This window comes from Dioscorea cayenensis, chromosome 5 (assembly GCF_009730915.1).
Source record: "Dioscorea cayenensis subsp. rotundata cultivar TDr96_F1 chromosome 5, TDr96_F1_v2_PseudoChromosome.rev07_lg8_w22 25.fasta, whole genome shotgun sequence".
In the NCBI taxonomy this organism is placed as follows: domain Eukaryota; kingdom Viridiplantae; phylum Streptophyta; class Magnoliopsida; order Dioscoreales; family Dioscoreaceae; genus Dioscorea; species Dioscorea cayenensis.
The window spans coordinates 32538387-32554080 of NC_052475.1; the positions used below are offsets into that span (position 1 = coordinate 32538387).

Genomic DNA, 15694 nt, shown 5'->3' on the forward strand with positions numbered 1-15694 from the left:
ATAAATTAAATTGTATTATATTTTAAAAAATTTATTACATTATTTTTTATTATAAAATAAAGAATTTGTAAAAACGATTGTTAATGGCCATATATGTTAGGCCAGGGCCAGGTCCTGTTGCATGTGCCTGATCATATAGATCATATATATCTTCAATATATATCTTCAGGGGCGGAGCCATAAATTATATAGAGGGGAGGCGAACTACAAGTTTTAAAATAATTAATTAACAAAAATTTTAAATAATAAAATACATCTAATTTTTTTTTATAATAATAAGTAAAATTTAAGAGAAATAATTAAAATTAATTAGCATAACAAAATTTAGATTTTTTTTATGATTCTGACTCAGGGTCTGATAACTAGAGTCTAGAGGTATATAATGGAATTTTATAATAAACACTCTAATTTATTTAATAAAAATTAAATTTCTTTAGATTTATTTTAATAAATACCTATTTTAGATGTTTGTTTATCTTTTTCACATACTACTAAATTCATGATAAAGTGATATATTTAAAATTTATGAATAAAACTCAAAAAAGTAAAAATCTAACAAATAAAAATTATAATAATATAAAAACTACAAAAACTTTTATTTATAATTAAAAGAAATTAATATTATATTAATTTTGGAAAAGCAAATGAATGAAAAAATCATTATAGAATTATGATAGAAATTTGAAAAGTTAGTTAGAGGAGATATAACTGATTAAGCATTAAAATAAAATATTTCATATCTTACTATATTATTTTAAATTTAACTAAAATTAAATTACATTGATTAAATATTAAATTAAAATATTTTTGTATTTATGATAATTATTGATTGTCTATCAAAATTTTAGTTTTTTTTAAACTATTAATAAAAAAAAAATCTAAAGATGAGAATTTGTTTTTTAAAAAAAAGCTTAAAGTAATTGCTATCATACCCAGTTGATGTTGTTATGATTTATAATTGTAAAAATATAGATAATATTTTAAACTAAAAAATTATCATTTACAAAACATCTATAATTTAATAATTTATCTGAATTTATTTAATTAATTTTTTTTACAAAAATCAATTCTTATAAATTATTTACAATTAAGATCTTATTAATTACAAAATAAACTAATATTAAATATTTTTGAAAAATCATAACTTTCATTAAAACTTCTATTTAAATTAATCATAATTAAAAAAAATCATTTATTACTTAATTAAAGCTTTAATATTTCTCAAAAACTCTAAATCAATGCACGTTTAATCAATCATACATATTTTTTTACAAATTTTTCTCAAAAATTTTTTTAAAAAAATAACAAACTCAACAAAAAAATATCTAATAAATGAGAAATAAAATAAAATAAGTCATTCAACTGAAAAAATAAAATAAAAAATAAAAATAATGAGAATATAAAATTATAAAAATATATAAAGATAAAAAATTAAGAATTAAAAAAAATAAATTTAAAAAAAAATTTGAAAGGTCGGGCGGAAGGGGAAGGCCGGAGGCGACGGGCGAGATCGTCGGGAGGGGGGACGAGGGAGGAAAGGAGCAGGCAGGGTCAACAGACCTCGCTGGCGATAGGGGGGGCGGCCGCCCCTGTCTTCAAGTGCAATGTTTAATTTGCTCTCAAGAGTTTACTAATGCTCAAGCTTAATTTTGGTGGACATATACTATATATATATATATATGGGTTCATTCACACAGCAAAATCTGGCAAACCAAAGAGGAACAGAAGCTGCGGTAGACAACAAGATTATTCAAGGTAGACATGGGCGCAGCCACCGGTTCAGTGACCCGCCGGGCTGATTTATTGACCCGTAACCGGGTCGTACTGTAGACATTCCCAACCCGTGATCCCGCCGGATCAGAACCGGGTTGAACTGGCGGACCGGGCCTAACCGGGTTGGGTTTTTTTCTAATATTATTGTTGATTATTATTATTATTTTTAACTAAGTTAAACATGGGTTTATTGTTATTATTTTTTAGTAAATGCATGTTGGTCATGGAATTTGAACCCATGACCTTAAACTTGGACAACAAAAACCAACCACTTGAGTTATAATTTATTTTTCACATTTACTAGAAAATTATATATAGATAGATGTAGGATATGGATCAAAATATTTTACATATATATTTAATTTATAAAAAATTAAGAGATCATATAATAAATTAAAAAAACTATATAAATCAATCTGTAAAATATCAAAGTATCAAACAATAAATTTTCATAAATTTTTTTCTTTGAAAATAATTATTTTGTCAATCGTCTTTTGGCTCATAAGCACTAAGTCCCTACACATGCACACTCTTAAATTCTCTTAAATAGGGGCACTCTTATTTGTCACATATATATTAAATTATTTTGTTTCAATTTATAAAATAAAAAATAAAATTACAAAAAATTATTTTTAAATTATGTATATTAATTTATAAAAAATATATTAGTAAAAAAGAAATATCTTTGAATAATGGTTAACATCATGAGCACACCTAGCTCAACAGTCATTGAGTCCGACCAAGACCTAGATGGTACCGATTAAGTAAGTGGGTGACCAATTACACTGTGTATCAGAACTACGTGGGCTTTGATGCTTCTCACACCCAGGAGGATACGTGAAAGCGAACTCGATTCAAAGATGTAAACGAATTAAGTCCCAGGTCCATTTATTTTTCAAATTTAGCAGTAATTTAAAAATTTTTAGTGAAATTTAGTGTAATACGTGACATCTCTTATTTTTTTCTAAACTCGTAGTCTTCATAATTGATTCATTTTTTTTTTTAGAAAATTTTTTTCCTGAATTTTCACAAATTTTCTGTATTTTTTTTGATTTTTTTTTATGAAGCCGAGTCCGGTTAACCGACCCGTGCTCTCCTCTAATTCAAGGCTGTACGTGAACAAAAATTAGAAGAAAGTTGACGCACGCATAATGATGATGATGATGCTGCTGCTGCTGCTTAGTATTAGTAATTTATACTAGTATAGTGTGAGGAGGAGAAAACTTGGAATAATAATTGGAATAATTGCTACAAATGGATTTACTCAAGTTTAAAAAATTTATTAATAGTAATATTTATTTTCTTTTTTTAATTTATTATGATTAGTTTAATTAGTTATTTTGGTTGTTTAAAAATCATGGAGCATGCATTAAGGCGGGGTTTGGATTGTAGCAATAATTCCGCTCTTTAGTGCAATCATTACTTGCCAATATGCGTATCTATGAGATAATAAGATAATTCCATTATTCACATAAGGTAATATATTTATTTAAATTGGAGAATAGTAATAATTTTTTTCAAATGTTTAGTTGGATAAAAGTTTATATTTATTTAAAATAATAAATTTTGACTTAATTAATATTAATAAAAATAAAATATTTTAAAATTATAATTATTCTTTTCCATAATAATACATAATTATTATTAAATGATTTTAATATTTACATCAAAATTTTATGAATTTTGATATATTTGACACATTAGATAAATGTATTTTTGTAAAAAGTCAATTGATAATAAAATATTTTCCGCTAACAAAAAATAATAATATTACATTCTAACTACATACGTTATTGCATTGTCAACCAAATAGAAATTACACATGTTTCCATCAATATGACTCCACATTTCCAACTTCCCAGTAATCCTATTTAGAATGGTAAAATAAGATTTCATAAATCAAATGAACACTAAAAATAATCACCATTTTACCCAAAATGAAGAGGACTAGATAAGGATGGGCATGAAGGCTCTTTCAATATCATTGCCATCTTCTTCTAGTAGAGATCTTGCAATTGTATCAATATTTATTGCACATCACTCATCTTCTCATGAGTGCGTTGCAGATCCTTTGCTCATGAAGGCTATCATGTAGCTCCTTACTAGCAAGTCGTTCTGAAGACATTTCAAATAGGTGTCATGTTCTTCCCTATTTGCCTTGAATGGAGTTGCAATAGGAATATTGACATCAACGAGGACCCAATTCGCTCCAATCCTTCCTATTATCCTTCACAATTAATTCCTCTTCACATTCTCCATTCTCATTTAATTTGTAAACCAAACACAATCTAAACAATTTAATCTCGACGATGAACAAGGTTTTGTGGTGGGTATTTTGATTTAAAATTATGTATATAATATTAAAATAAAAAAGTTAAATAAATTCTTAATATATATAAATTAACTATTCCATACTTCAAGCCCTTTAGCTAGTTTACATTACAGTTTCAGAAAAGTATGGGACATAAAAATAATAAATGAAAAACAAAATATCATTATATGATAATTTAAAATACGAAATAATAAATATTTTCTAATATAATGCATCTTTTATTTTGAAAATATTAAATTGCCGATTTTTTCCTTAAAAAAAATCTTAACTGTGTGTGTAAAGTGATTATAAAATTTCATTTATCTCAAACATGGATGTAGAAAAGTTTCAAACTTTTTTAATTGCAGATTAAAATCTAAATACATAGAAATAAACTTATTACAAAATTAGAGATTTTGATACTAAATAAATTAATACCATTTCTGGCACATAATAGCTTATTTTAAATTGAAGGCTAAATATATGAAAAAACTAAAGCATTATTATTATTATTATTATTATTATTATTATTAGGAAAAATTATTTAAAAATCCCTATGAAGTTTCATTTTTTCTCTACAGTCCTCTGATATTTGCACTTCCCATATAATTCCTCCTTTTTATATATATATATTCTTTTTTAGTCCTTGTCGTAACACTCTCTCAAATGCCAAAATTGTCCTCTCTTGTGCCTCCCGCTCAATCACATCAAACTTTTGGATAGGTAATGGCAGAAATCTTCTTCATAAGCTTTTAGTGTACTTCATCTTCATCTTAATCTTCATTCTCTGTCTCTTGTTCTTCTTCTCCTTGTCGTTGTTTCTTCTTCTTTGGCTCCTTTTTTCTGTCGTTCAGGTAAGCAACATCTTCATTCAGTTTCACTTACTTCCTCCTTGGGGGCGTTTTTTTTAACCTATCGGTTTGTCCAATGTTTACTTCCTCATCGGCTTCTCTTCTTTGGATCCGCTTCTCCTTCTTCCGCTATTGGACCTGCTTTTTTCTTTGTTGCTCTCCTTGGCGGGGAATGTCGTTGGACCCTCTTTTTTGAGTCGCTCAATTGGGGCGACCTCACATAAGTTTCCTTGGCTTTTCCTGTTTCACGGCCAACAAGTGCAATTTCCCCAATCATTGGCTGGGACAAGAGTATAGAACTGCAAAGGATGCATGAGATAAGATGTCAGCCTAACATTATAGTACATTAAATATTGATATTACACAGAACAGTTGTATATTATATACTATTAAAGTATATTACACAGAACGGGAAATATCTTACACATTAAGTTAATATATTATACAGTAAACAAGAATATTACACATTAATAACAATAACAAATTAAACAGAGAGCTTGAACATTACAGAAGATTAAAAGAAAAACTCACCTATTTCTCTTCTAGTGATTTTAAAAGCAGATCAATTGATGACACCTTGATGAATGTACTCTCCCCATAACACAGTATATGGGGTGTCTAACCAACGCGTTGCTTCTTCACACTTCCGGTCACCTTGTAGAACCAAATAATGAGGGCAATTGAGCATCCTTTCAAGTATCCGGCACTGTGGTACTTCCCTTGATAGCGCAGCTGCACCCGTGTGGCCGTTTTGGGGAGATCGTCCATCAGCCACCTGTGGATAGCATGCAAGCAGGCGTAATTGCCGATAATCTCCAGGTTGTCGGCATACTTGGCTACGAAGGTGGGCGCATTGAGGGAGGTGTTCGGGAAGAAGATGGTGGTCATGAAGAACATGACTAAGAGCTTCACGAAAGTCTCTTCCGTTCTGGACTTCCCTCGAACAAGTCTGAATAGGTTATCCTTGATGGCATCATGACACTGGTTGTGTATTTTGTTCAGGTAGGCAAACTCAAATTCAAATGAGACCCCCTCCCCCTCGTGCCTGAAGGAGATAATCACTCCCATGCAGGGGTCGCCCATAATGATGGCAACGTCCTCGGGCCTGAACAACAGCATGCTGTCACTAATCTTGAACCGTTTGGTTCGGCCATCATATATACGGAGCAACACATCCACCATCCCTCTTTCTTGGACCACGGCCGCCAAGTCCATCAGGTGCGCAAAAGGGTTCCAGTAGAGGATCTTCCAGTGCGTATTGTTCATCATTTTTTTCAATCCCTCTATCGTCTCCACGACAGGGGCCAGGTAACACCTAGTATTTACCAAAGTGGTAGCCATCTTCAATTGAAATTACACAAAATGATCAGATTTTACACAGCAGAAGGATATTTTACACAGGACGAACGTTTATTACATAGAAAAATCCAAAACCCCAAAATAATACACATGAAAGCCTAAAACCCACACTGCTGAAAGTCAGATTCTACACAGGTAATCCAAAAATATACACACGAAAAGCACACGAAAGTCGGTCGACTTCTCCTTACCTTTTCGATTGTGTTTTTGTTTGCATGAAGGCTCATGAGCATTTGGGAAGCCAAGAGTGCGAAGAGAAGAACAAGCTTGTCGATGAATGAACAAGGAGAAGACAGTCGTAGTCGCATGAAGAAGAACAAGAACACGAAGAAGAAAGGTTTCAACTGCGACCACGTATATAATTATAAGACCAAGAGTCGCCTAGTCAATTACGGGCGGTGGGTTCCCAACCGTTGGCCGGTTTCCAATGCCAGTTGAGGGTATTTTTGCCATTTCCCGCCTTTTGATTTTGGAATTTAAACAAGGGACAAAAATGACATTTCCATGCCCAGTTAATAGCGCATTAACGCCCGTTAGTGCCATCAGGATTTGATGAGAATTACTTTGAAAAAGAGGGACTTATAGGTAATTATTATTATTATTATATATAAACAAATAGGTGGCAAGAGCCTGCTGTTTAAGGAAGTCAAAATGATAGACTGGTAGGAGGTGCACTAGTTAAGATGGCTTTATAATTCACTAAAAATTTATCATGTGGGTGGGCTAATACATGCATGGGGCAATGAAAGTGCACCTAATATGATATATTAAAGTCATAATTTTATGATCGTAAATTTTCTTGCCATACAATTTTGGAAAGATAAAAAATACAATTTTTCCCACAAAAAATCTACTTTGGAACCCAGTATATGATTTTAGTAAATAGTAGTGTTTTATTGTACTGTGGACATAAAGTTTTAAATCCATGCCTACTTTCAAAGTGAGAAACCACTATTCTTACTTTGATAATTATCATCTATCCAGAACACTCGACAAAAATAACACAACAAATAATTATCATGTTCTGTTAATTTAATCTTTATTAAAATTTTATTTTTGGCTACAGAACAACAAAAAGAAAAGAAGAACAAAGAATTATCCAGTTCATGGCTAGTGGCTACCAAACTCTCTTCTTTTGGCAAACATTTGTATACCACAAGATAGAGCAGGTATGCATGGCTCTCATCTCTAACTTTAAATGGTTCCACACTCTGGCTTTGCCACCTGTCCATCTTCTCTCTCTCTCTCTCTCTCCCTAAAAAAGTAACTCACAAGCATCCAAAATTCAATATGTACATATATAGGTTGCAATTATCTCCTTGCATATGCTGCATGCATGCATGCAACGCTCTTTGTTGTTTCTGCAACAAAGAACACCCAAGTGTCAGAAAAACTTAGATAGATGCTCACCCTCCCTCCTCCGCACACCGTTACAAAGCAAGCCCTGAGTTCCATCTCACCACTCACAAGTATAACTGCAACTTGGAAAGTATATATGCATCAACAATAGGTTAAGTTAGGGTTTAGTATCTCTATATATATATATATATATATATAATATTTTTAACACCATATATTTCAGTTCATATATATATATATATATATACAATGAAAATTTCTATGAAAAACTCCAAAAACAGCAAAAAAGGAAAGCAAAGAACTCACGCCATTTGGCCACCATCCACCAGCACCCCCAATCTTTATCTTCATGTATATAAGAACGCATTAGGTCTTAATTTTTCTTCATTCATCTTCTTCTCCTGCTTTAATTTTCCTTGTGATCCACCATGAAAAGCTCATCACCGTCCTCACAGATATCTGTGCCGGCTTCTCGTTCTCAGGCACCGAATCAATCATCAGCATCTCCTTCTGCTCCTCTGCCTGTGATGCGTGCTCTTGCTCCTCCTGCTCTTAGGGCTCCTAATCCTCCTCCTGCTGATCAGAGGGTTTATAGGAACATAAGGAGGACCACTCAATTGAGGAACAGTACTAGTCCTTATGGAGGGAGACAAGGGCGGCATCCACGGATGCAGCAGCCTGCAGCAGGAGTGAGATCTTCTCATCCGAACATGGTTCCTGTCCCGATGATCAACAATGCAGTGCTGAGTTATGATCATATGGGGTGGAATTATCGCTGGAATGTTACTGAATGGACTCTTACTGTAAGTCCTTCTAATTATCCTTCTCCTCTCAGAATGCCCTCTCATCTTCCTCCTCATGATCAGCATTTAAATCCTGCTCCTGCTCCTGCTCCTGTCAACAACCAAGCTGCTGCTCCAATTCCTGCTCCTGCTGTTCCTGCTGCTGCTCCTGATAACCGCCATGCTGCTCCTCCTACTCAGCCTGATCAACCTGCTGATGATCCAGAGCTTGACTTATCACTCCATCTCTAGTTTTCTTCAAGTGCGTGCTTTTGAGTTTGTGTGTAATTTCTATATATATATATATATATATGGTATCGGCCGTGCGGTTTCTATATATGTTAAAATAATGGGTTAGTTTATTGAGCTTTTTATAATGAGATGTAGACCTTTTCTAGTTTTTAATGTATGTGTTCCCAATAATTAATAATATCAGTGCTTCTCATAATTAAGGTGTTGTCATATAACTTGCAAATGCTGGTTAATTTGCATATATAGTTGTTTTGAAATTAAGATTAATTTCAGATGTATTGCAACCTTCGAAATTAAGGGCAAACTTTGACTGCTGTTGAAAACAGGAGAACACATATCTCAACTGATGCTTCTTAATTTACTCTTGAGCTATAATTTCTCAGAACACCAATTGTGTGTTTGTCAAACACTATTTAGGGGTTTGGGCTTTGGGGTTGGGATAATTAAAAATAGGCTTGAGCACTGAACTGGATCACTAACACCGGAATGTGAAAGAGTGTTTTAATAACATGGAGACTGGAGTCTATTAAAGAATAACATTGAACTAGTAAAGATGGTTGTAGATAAATACACATGTAACATCATTATAAAGAATATCATGAAAATTAACTCCAAACAAAAGACTGAAAATTTTCAGAAACTGTGCATCAACTAACAAGCTTTGTTACAGACAACAATGCACTTATTTAGATATATAAAAAAAATTTGCAAAATTTAACAAAAATGGGCCAAGTTGCCAAGATGATTCTGGAAGAACATTTTTGAAATTACAGCAAGAGTGGCATAATCTTTTGAGAAAAATTAATGTTCAGCTCCTTAAGATAAGATAGAGACGTACGGCAGATATTATCAGTACCACACTTGCAGACATTAATTAAGCAGATTTCTTGCAATAGTTTTCAAGCCAGTCCAAGGTCTCACACTCTTGGGTCTCTCAATAGGCAACCCTAGAGCTCTATCCCAAATGAGCTGCATCATAATCTTGTTTTAGAAAACAAATTGGAAAGCTCTTAAAACAATCATGTGAAGAACATAGTGATCAAGAGAGCAAAAACAAACCTGAGCGGACACTCCTAAGCTTCGTGAAACACCAAACAGAACAGTGTAGTACCCGCAGAAATCAAATTTAATTTATGGTTAGGTCAGGAGATAAAGACAGTAGCTAGGTTTAGAAATGATCATGTAATTACTTAGTGATGAGAAGCTAGTTCTCACCTATCTTCACTTAAACCGAAATGGTTCAGTGGTACTCCACTAAGTATATCAACATTGGGCCATGGGTTCTTAACCTGGAAAGGAAGTATATATATATATACAGTCTTTTAGCAAGGGATAATCTCAGAAGATTTTACACAGCAACATACAATTCTAATGAAGAATGAATGATATATATATATATATATGGCAGGCATCCAAGCTAGAGATGCTAGAATACCTTGCCCAGAGACGTGAGTATCGGAGGCACAACTAATTCCTGCAGTTTTAAAACCTGCATGCATGAGTAGTAGACGGTGTGAACATTAATTAGGGTTTTAATTAGTACACGAATACTGATACATTATAAAGAGGAAATTGAGAATGTGAGATGGTTTGAAGAGGGACAACCAGCTGGAAAATTGGATCATCAGGTATGTGCTTCAATGCAAATTATCTTTGCAATTGAATCTAGGATCAGTTTTACGAAGAACTCCATGCCCCAAATCCAGGGACAACCTATTTAAGAGAATTCAGAACTTGATAAAAGACATGTCGTTACACACAAAATGCAAATCCCATTTTTTATAAATTATAATATAAATTAAAAACTCAATCCCAGCCATTAAACCGTAGGCATGTTCAGTACATTAATCAATCAGTCATGAGGCATATTCAGATCCCTTAATTAGGCTTCATAATTATGTGCTCTGCTGCAACTCCAGCACATCAAACACCCATCACATGACATCCTGCCTGTACTATTTCATCAGATATATATACACGCAAGGAGGCAATGATTCCTGTACACGTGGTAAAAATGTGAAATGGAAGGACAGAATTCCAATCAATCGAACAAACAAGTTGAAATTCGAATCTAATTATATAAACAGATATATGTCCATTTGGCGGGATGCTACTTTTGTTGTTTTCCTACCGGAAAACGGTTGAAAGCGACAAAACTCATCAAGAATTAAATCATTTCTTAAGAAACCAGTGAAACAACAGGTCAATCTATCTTGTTCACCTAGTTGGACTCTTGCAGCAACTTTTGTCCTCACAAAGTCCACAGCTCTTGGCCTCACAAAGCCACATGAGGGAAATCCCCAAGTAATTAAGATAGGCTCTTATAGGTTGAATTAATTCTGATTTCTCAATCACATAGCTCAATATCATAACGTTAAGACAGTTAATTCATATGAGCTACAGACAGAGGAAAGCTATTGCATGTTCTGGCTACTGCCACAAATATCATACCTTCCCACTGTTTAATGTCTTCCAAACAACCTCCTCTAACTTCTCCGTTGAAACGTCTTCACCAAATTCTTTCGCAATGGATTTGACCCATAGCAGGGCTTCCTGAAATGCATGCCGTAGACAAACATAGATGCATAGCTTAACGGATGAATTTTATGTAGATCACTTCCGTTACAATAGACGAACTGTGTGCATGTCTACAAGCATAATTTCAACTTAATGTAAACTCAGAATACAAGTAAATTGGACACAACTATATGCCATATTGAGTATGCTACTTGTTCACATCAGTAAATATCAAAGCACAAACCTCAGAGATCTGCACAATGACAGCCAATGGAAAGAGGAGATTTGCAAAAATGAATGGTATGAGAAAAGTTAAATATCCAGTAAAAGTTCAGCCAAGGGTTTTGTTGAGTGTTTATTGCTAGTGGGGAAATAGCTAAATTAGCAGTCTAATCGGAAAGCAAAAGGGAGATTAGCCAGACGGTTGAATAATAATACACGCATATCTAGCTGTTTATAATTACTAGCGAGAGAAATGAAATGAAACAACAACATTACCTGAGTTGCCAAGCCATGAAGCGGCCCAGCTAAACCATTCATGGCAGCTGCATATGCACGATACGAATCTGCGAGAGCACTGGCAACCTGAAAATTAATCCACAGTCAATGACAACATAAAAATTAATTTATCATGTTTGGTAAACACAAACAGTGTCTTAATACTAGCATAATAATGTTCTATAAAATTGAATTAACATGCAAACCATATGAACAGACTGTATTTTACTGTTTTTTACCACATGACTAGCATGACCAGAAACGTTGCCCCCTTCATGATCACTAAAAGAAGATATCCAAATCAAAATGTCAGCACATAAGCTAAATTTACAGAATGAGCAAATTATTTAGGAAATAAATAAATTTAACATGGAATAGTAACCTGTGGACAAGGAGGAAAAGCCTCACTGACTCCAGCATTTTTGGATCATCAAACCCAAGCATGTGAGAAAAGTTTGCAGCATGATCCAGAGAATTATCAGCTGGTATCGCTCTCCCATATAAAGCCTTCAGAGCACAATAAATAAGCAACTAATCAACATACCGAGTACAAACATAAATTACTCATCTTATAAACAAAAGAAAATTTATCAATTCATGACCAGTATGCACACATTAAATAGAAGTATAACTACTCAGAAAGTTATAATAGAGCAGCCATCCAATTCTACAAAAACTAGTTCAAAAGACAAATATTAAAGGCATATTAGCGATGATTACAGACCATGAATTGGAAAAATACAAGGGAAAAATCCATCTCTAAAAAACTAACTCAGAAACCCAAGGATTATGAATTCTGGAGCACTACTAACAATCAAACTTCATGGGGAAACGTGAGAGGCAGCCTTAGTCACTTACCTTCGATAGACATAAGCAGCCACTGCTGGAACTCGTGCAATCAAGTTCATGCAGTCCTCATATGTTGGTTCCCAGAGCCTACAAATAATGGCAATTTTACCATTATGGTGAGCACAACCCAGTATTTTGCATATATAATTATGCATATCATAGGACTTACTTTGACTTTGGCATCCCTTGTTCATAAGCCTTCTGAAACTCACTTTTCAACCTGAAATAATCACATGGGAAAATTAACTAGAGAATAGTCAAATCTAACCATTAAAAAAAAAAATTTGAGAACTAATTTTCTCTGTTCAAACTATGAGTTTCTATCATCTTTTGGGACGTGGGAAACATTGTATTTTGTGCAAATTTTCACTCAAGAATTTCATAGAAATATCTGCTAACAATCATGGTGAAGAATAATGACCAACTGCACAACGGGAGGGGCCAAATTGCTAGATAAACTAGATAAATTGTACTCATACAGTCATAATCTTCACATAATTCAGCTAGCCGGAATATATGCTCAATTAAAGAAAATCCAACACCTATTTTGATGGTCAGATTTGAGGATTCCAAATGCAATGTATAAGAAGAAGAAGAAGCAAGTATTTGCTCAAATCTTTCAGCAATTACATTCTCTGCACTACTATATGAATACTTGCTTCCTCTTCGTCATCATTTTCTGACTCTCATAATAGTTTTTGCATCCAAAACCACATTGACACAAGAATTACCATGTTACTCAAATGTGTGAAAAAAAGGACAACCACCAGCTTTAACAAATAAGTGTAGAAAATCAGTTAGCAGATCAGAAGAAAAGGAAATCACAGGACAGTTTCAGGCATCTCACTAAGGGCTATATAAATTAGACCATGTTTCACAAGGCAGATACTTGTTATTTCTCCCAGACTATCCTGACCACTAACTGAACCATAAGACATGTAGTAGTTAACAACCAAATTGCATCCACATGATATGACAGAGTTGAGACAAGTATTTCATGCAGAATGACAAACACAATTGGACGCTGAAAATATGGACAAATCACAGAAGTTGCCAATCTATTTAACTATAACATAACTTGAGAAAGCTAAGAAAGCGTTTTAAAACATTTTAGCATTGTCATGCATGTACCGTGTGTTCTAACAACAGAGCAAAATAATGCAAACGTCAAAGCTGATACATCAGAACTTAAGGCCAACTAGAGGAAGATTTAATCATTTCTAACAACAAAGCAAAATGATGCAAACGTCAAAGTTGATACATCAGAACTAAAGGCCAACTAGAGGAAGATTTAATCATTTTCATCCAATAGGCAGTTATCATATAGATATCTGACAATAGGCATTGCTTCCATAGAAATGTCTAGAAAATTTTCAGTTTAAACATACATCAACAATGATCCCCATCCAATATAATAAAATATGGCCACATAAACAAACCTGCAGTGCCATTACTCCAGTTACAAACTGTGTCATCGGATGAGCTGTGACAGGAAGAGAATCGATTCCTTTGTACACATGATCTGCATCCAATCCAGAAGCAAAGATTTACTTAATTGTTGTTGATTGATGAAGGGAAAAAAAGTTTGTAAGAAGAGTTTGTTCAGAAGTATGTCTGAAATGATTAACAAGGTAATCCACTGCAAAGAAAAGGTCCAAAAATTTGAGGAACCGAATTGCTATTTAGGGATAATTGAAAGCAGTATGTCACATTAAGTTACATTTAATAGAAAGACAATGGCAATAGGTTACTCAGATAAGCTAAATAACCATAAAGGGACTCTAATCCGATCAGCAATTTTGATCTGTGAAGGGTTTAAGAAAAACTATGAAATGAAATTGCTAGTTCAGAATATGAATTGGACGATGAAAACAAACTTTAGTGTTCCAGACTGACTTAAGATTTGTGAAGTAATTGGCAGGATGTCCATGTAAATGAGTTATCTGAATAAGTTAATCCACAGGTACATGAGCAATTTCAATCAAAGATTCAGAAATTAACAGAAAATTGTGCAATAGTAAAACCTGGAACTGCAGAACGGCTTTGTAGTTCCTTAGATAATGCCACAGCTTGCTCTTTACTCGGTACCTGTGATGGATAAAAAATAAACTTATGCTCGGAGTCATTACACGCTATTAAAAATGATGCTTATTAGAGATAGAGCTGCTGCAACAAACTCCAACCGAACAACCATGTATGAACTAGGTATTCAAGATATTTGAAGAATAAGCGCATTGATTACCTTTCCAGTCACAAGGAGCCAAAGAAGGCCCTGAGTGTCATTAAAAATAACCAGTAACTCCCTTCAGATTCTCATTTAAGGCATAGTTCTCACAGATGGCCCAAAGAACATCATCACAGTTTAACATCATTTAAAAAGAAAAGCTTTGTTATCTGTGAAATACAAAACACAAGAAGAGAAGTGATCCTATCTACATGATGCATAAGATTAAGTTTCGAAACAAACTGTAATGCACACAAGTGGAGGGGAGAGCGGACCCCAAAACACCGGCCTAGTAGGGAAGGTCGCCCCCCACTTATATGCACACATGGACTTCATCTCCTAGCCGATGTGGGACTAAATGGGATCTATTACAATACCCCACCGATCAAAGACTGACGCCCCCGTCAGTCCGGGTAATCTGGGGCCGGACTCTGGGACCCACCAGGGTTTTCACCCGCTCCGCGCACCCGCCCGAACTGACGTACCGTGCCCCACACCGGCTCTCAACGAAAGCACCAATGTAATGCACACAAGTGGAGGGGAGAGCGGACCCCAAAAGACCGGCCTAGTAGGAAAAGTTGCCCCCCACTTATATGCACACATGGACTCCATCTCCTAGCCGATTTGGGACTGAAAGGGATCTATTACACAAACTCCTCCTCTGGATCAACTAACGATGATTCCCACAGCAATCTTGTAATTCCTCTCATTCCACCAAGTACCTACAAATCCCCCAGATAATGATTGATTGGTTAGAAGTTGCTCCTTAATATCTGAAACCTATGGATGCTTGTAAAACAATCCCTAGCATACATAAATACAAGACAGAACTACGAATATAAAAAATTCGTACCATATCAACAGTGATGTTACCAAACTGAACTTTTCCATATTCTGATTTTATTTTCTTCAAGCGCTC

At 34.2% G+C, this 15694-nt stretch overlaps 1 pseudogene; it reads right to left on the reverse strand.

Moving 5' to 3' along the window:
* Positions 1-9328: 9328 nt before the first annotated feature.
* On the reverse strand, positions 9329-15387 carry LOC120260300 (annotated as a pseudogene).
* Between the last annotated feature and the right edge of the window lie 307 nt (positions 15388-15694).